Source organism: Bos javanicus, chromosome 12 (genome assembly GCF_032452875.1).
Source record: "Bos javanicus breed banteng chromosome 12, ARS-OSU_banteng_1.0, whole genome shotgun sequence".
Lineage (NCBI taxonomy): Eukaryota > Metazoa > Chordata > Mammalia > Artiodactyla > Bovidae > Bos > Bos javanicus.
This window is the reverse complement of record NC_083879.1, coordinates 49,459,280-49,465,279: the sequence shown is the minus strand read 5'-3', so window position 1 is coordinate 49,465,279 and position 6,000 is coordinate 49,459,280.

The window sequence follows — 6,000 nt, the reverse complement described above, 5'->3', positions numbered from 1 at the left end:
AATACTGCAGAGCTGGGTAGAGGGTGTGGGAATATGACACATAAAATACCAAAAGCTTCACTGCTCTTACAGATACTTTGTCATTTTTCTTGAATAAATACTTCTCATTGTTGGAAATTTTTGGTTAATTTTCAGAGTTCTGAAAAAGCTGATTGTGACAATTTTGCCAGAGTCCTCATTGCTTTTACAGAGGAATGGTTTCCAAAGGTTCTCTGTCATCATTTTGAAAAGTGCTTTTGCTACCACTGATTCTAACAGTCCAGTAGCATAGCTTTATTTCCCCAGGAGTGTGAGATAAAAGAGTATGTCCCTGGGTAAGATGGGATAGAAGCTCCAGAAGTATAGAAAATGTATGGAATTGGGTCTAGGTATCCAGTGATCCAGGATTACTTAATCCATGAAAAAGCAACGTCTAGAAGCTACTTTTCACGTATTTTTTTATCTGTGTTTTGTTCATTTACTCTTAGTTTCTAATATAAGTTTATTGTTAAGTATTGGGTCTCTATTCCTGCCCTGCAAATAGGTTTATCTGTACCATTTTTCTAGATTCCACATATATGCATTAACATACAATATTTGTTTTTCTCTTTCAGACTTACTCCACTCTCTATGACAGACTCTAGGTTCATCCACATGACTACAAATGACTTAATTTTGTTCCTTTTAATGACTGTGTGTACCACATCCTCTTTATCTATTCATCTGGATGGACATTTAGGTTGCTTCCATGTCCTGGGTATTGTAAATTGTGCTGTAATGAACATTGGGGTGCATGTGGTTTTTTTAATTATGAGATTGACATATGTCCACCATCAAGTATAAAACAGATAGCTAGCGGGAACCTGCTGTATAGCACAGGGAGCTCAGGTCGGTGCTCTGTGGTGACCTAAAGGGATGGGATGGGGGTTGGTGATTCAAAAGGGAGGGGATATATGTGTACATATAGCTAAGTCATTTCATTGTTCAGGAGAAACAAGCACAACATTGTGAAACAACTATACTCCTACTTTCTTAAGTGATCTTTTCTCTGCTGAATTAAGCAGAAAAGATATTTTCCCCTTTCCAGTTGGGTGATCATCAGCCCACAGTTGACTGCGGGGATAGAAAATTCCAGAAGCAAGGATGGACAGATGTGCTATGAACACCCAGGAAGGGCAGACAGACAGGGCAATTTTGGGAAGTTCCTTCCTTCCTTTGCTGGCTAGTCCTTCATGGTCTAATGAGAGAAATAGTAGCATTCCTAGAAATAAACATTGAATCTTTTTTCACAGTGTATATAAATTTCTATTCTACAATAGTGATTTTTCTTTTTTCTTTTCTTTTTACAAATTTCAAATAAAAACACTATGAGAGAAGTTCTGCTTTCAAATTTCCTTTAGCATTACCTATTATATGTAAAATTTAAAATTTTCACAATGAACATAGAACTTTGAAGAATTTACACATGAGAAAATTAAAATAATGGTATAAGACAGTACAGAAAAGCAAGGGTAATATGAGACCAGAGGTCAGAAGGTTGTTTTTAATCTGTTTCTTAATCGTCTTGTATAGGAGCCAGTCTCAGCTAGGTGCTTTGGCTAGAATGTCAAAAATGCCGCAGTTTGTGTCTCAGGAATTCACAGCTTAGCAGGGAAGAAAAATGTATAAACAAACAGTCATAATACAACATGAACAGTGCTGATAACAGTGAAGTAAGTCTCTAGGGAATGCAGAGGAGGAGGTAGGTGGTGCTCAGCTTGTGGGTTTAAGGAAGAGAATATCTCACAGAGACAAGCTTCCTGTCTCTGTCTGGGGAGTAGCTTTTCCATGTGAATCTGCCCCTGGCACACAGGCAGGATTTCAGTCAACTTAAGCACAATGTCTTGTTGGACTGCGAAAGCCCTCCTCAAAGTCTCTATGGTACTTTTTGTTCAAGGAGGAAGTTGGTATTATATGAGTTCAAATAAAGGTAGGATGTCCATTTAGTATATTAACACCATCTTATTTGCCCTACTTCTGAGCAATCCTGGCTATAGCCACCCTAGAAATGTTTGGATAACTGGCCATACACATTCTTTTGAGAGGAAGAGCAGGCATCTCACTCCTGAAAGAAGGTATACAATGGAGCTTGCCTCCACCCCTTTCATTTCTCATCCTCTAGACCAGCTCTCAGAGTTTTCCAAAGTAATATTCATTTGGGAACATGAATATTACGGTAACAATTTCTTTACTTTGACCCCATCTTGACACGGTTTTCTCTCTTGGCCTTTGGAAAATATTTTGAAAATGATGTGAGCATAACATGTTTTTTCAATATTGAATCATAAGATTATTTCATTTATTTTGATATCTTTGTTTGGAGAACTCTAGTTTATGCATACTGCAGGAATCTGCAGAGTTCCAACCCACATATGCTTGCCTGTGTAAAGTTTGCCTTTTACTCTTGAACCTCATAATCCCCTCAAGATAATAACAAGACTTACACACTGTCTTTATCTCATGGTCATGCTACCACACTCTTGTTTGGTTTGCATGAGTAACATGTTATAAAGCATTGTAAATTAGCCTAAACTTACCTAAAAAAGAGGTCCATTCTAGCCCAGAGAGCGAGTGGCTCAGTGTCAGAAACGAGAACAGATGCTCAGTTTACAGCATAAACCTCTTTCTCAGGGACGCACAGACAATTACTAAAGGAATCATGATTTTCTCCTGTCACTGCAGCATTTGTTAGGGATATCCCCTTTCTTCCATAGGTAGTAAAGATGGGAGAAAGTACTAGACTGGAGACTTGTATTTTCCCTTCCATTCTCAGTGGAGAGTTTAAGGTTACACTTTGACGAACTGGGATAATTTGAAAGTGGTATGGAGTTCCCAGGTGGGGAACTGGATTGAGAGAAGCAGCAGAAAATGGCCCTAGCCAGAGCATGGGAGCTGAGAGGGGCAGAAGCAAGCCAAGCCCATAGGGCACACAGAAGGGTTGGGAGCAGTGTGAGCGAAACCAGAAAAGGAGACCCAGGAGCGATGCACGTAGATCTCTCGATGGCTGACGCATTGAAGCCTTCACTCGCTGTTTTCCCAAGTTTGCCACTTGTAATGGCCCAGGACAATCCTGCGAGGAAAGGTCAGCCTCCTGACCTTGCTGCCAACACAGTTTCCATCAACAGAACACCTAGTATTTTCTTCTCTTGAAGTCTTTAACACCAGAAAGGTAGTCATCTTTTCTCTATTTCTCTTAGAAAAAGAATTAGTGCGTTTTACCCTCAAACCTACAGAAAATGATTCTAGCTAAGGTATATGAAACGTATTTATTGAGAAAATCCATAAAACTCACAAAGTCAAAAGGAGCTTGGACAACAAGGCTTTAAAAATACCAGGAGAGATTCAGATGCCTTGTTAGCATGAATTAAGTGACAGTATCTTTAGGTCTCTACCATGGGGATCAACGTGTCCCAACTGCTTTTGTTCTCTGTCTCTGCTTCACCCTACTCAGAGTTTGGAGTCTTGGCAGAGAGAGTGTGGGCATCAGCAGTTGAATGATGATGCCCCATCCCTTAGGGAAGGCAGGTGACTTTTTCAGGGAACCCCACCTCACCAACAAACAGTAGGAAAAAGTCACCCCTAATTGAATTCATTACTAAAACAAGAAAGGATAGAAACCAACAGATAAAATATTCACACTGAGAGTCATGGCAACATACTCTCCAGTTTCCTAAATTAAATAAGATTACTTTTCTAATAGTAGGAGGACTTTTTTGGTAAAAGTCAGGCTTAAATAAGAACAATGGGTAGTCAAGAATGTAATGCTGAAAACCAGAACCAACACCAACAGAGTTAGTGAAAGTTAAGAACTCAGTGTCAGGTTAAGTGAATTAGCCTGAAACCCAAGGCAATTACTCATGTCAATCCGTGAAGACACTACCCATGACAAAATAAAGTGGGAGAATGGAGTAACAATCTATGTTCATGACCAACGCTAGAGACCCCAGTGAAGAAAAGATGACATTGTCTAATGAAAGTAATCATTTGGATGGGGAGAACTTCTGAGCTGAAATGAAAGAAAATTCATATGAATAAATAAATGAGAAAAAAGGATAGCTCTTCTCTACAATAGTATCCTAATTAATAAAAATAAATAAAAAATGGAGATAGAAAATCACAATTTGTCCAAAACCATGGACAAATCACTGTTGCAGGTAAGAATCATCTATCAGATCAGATCAGATCAGTCGCTCAGTCATATCCGACTCTTTGCGACCCCATGAATTGCAGCACGCCAGGCCTCCCTGTCCATGATAAAATTAGATGGCAAAAATACGATAATGTAACATCTCAAATGATCTTCCCATGAGATGCTTATCAATTACAAAGGGAAAATTGTAATTTACAATGGAGAACCCTGGCAGGTACCACTTTAACCAAATGATTGAAATCAACATCACCAATAATAAGACATATAAAAATCATGTATCTTCTGGTGTGATATATTGGAAAGGGCACAGCATCTCTATTGTGACATTCTTGCCAATAATGCAAAGCTTCTTTTTGGTAAAATTCTACAAAATAACTAGCTAGTACTCTTCAAATTTGTTGGGTTGATTAGACAGAAAGAAAGATCATTGAAGTCAACATGCTGAAGAGAAAGGAGATGTGCCCTCTAAATGCAACAATGAGATCCTAGGTTGGATGGTAAAACATAAAAAGATACATGAGACGGTTGGCAAATTTCAAAAAGTGTATGCAAATTAGCTAATAGTATTGGATCAATATTCCCCTTCATGGATCACAGCCTTGTCTTGGTAAAGGCTCTTGCACAACCCAGTGAAGCTATGCACCATGTTGTACAGGGCCAGCTAAGATGGACGGGTCATAGTGAAGAAGTTCTGACAAAATGTCGTCTCTTGGAGGAGAGAATGGCAAACCACTCCAGTATTATTGCTACCAGAACCCCATGAACAGTATGAGAAGATAAAAATATATGATACCAGAAGATAAGCCCCCCAAGTTGGAAAGTATCCAATATGCTACTGTGGAAGAGTAGAGGGAAATTACTAATAGCTCCAGAAAGAATTGGAGAAGGAAATGGCAACCCACTCCAGTACTCTTGCCTGGAAAATCCCACGGATAAAGGAGCCTGGTAGGCTACAGTCCATGGGGTCAGAGAGTCGGACATGACTGAGTGACTTCACTTCCTTCCAGAAAGAATGAAGCAACTAGGCCAAAGCAGAAATGACACTCAGCTGTGATGTGTCTGGTGGTGAAAGTAAAGTCCAGTGCTGTTAAGAACAATATTGTAGAAGAACCTGGAATGTTAGGTCCATGAATCAAGGTAAACTGGACACTCAAGCAAGACATGGCAAGAGGGAACATTGATATTTTAGGAATGAGTGAACTAAAATGGATGGGAATGGAAAATTTAATCCAGATGACCAACTATATCTGCTATAGGAGGCAAGAATCCCTTAGAAGAAATGGAGTAGGGTTCACAGTCAACAAAAGAGTCCAAAATGCAGTACTTGGGTAAAACTTCAGCTCATTTTCAAGGCAAACCATTCATCATCACAGTAATCCAGGTGTATGCACCAACCACTGATGCCAAAGAAACTGGAGTTGTCTGGTTCTATGAAGACCTACAATACATCCTTTTCATCATAGGGGATCAGAATGCAGAATTAGGAAGTCAAGAGATAGTCAGAATAACAGGCAAGTTTGGATTTGGAGTGCAAAATGAATCAGCAGCTAACAGAGTTTTGTCAAGAGAACACACTAGTCATAGAAAACACCATTTTCCAACAACACAAGAGATGACTCTTCACATGGACATCGAAAGATGGTCAACACCAAAATCATATTGATTATACTCTCTGCAGCCAAAGAAGGAGAGGTTTTCACAGTCAGCAAAAAGAAGATCTGAAGCTGGCTGTGGCTCAGATCATGAGCTCCTTATTTCAGATTTCAGGCTTAAATTGAAGAAAATAGGGAAAATCACTAGCCCATTCAGGTATGACCTAAATCAAATTCCTT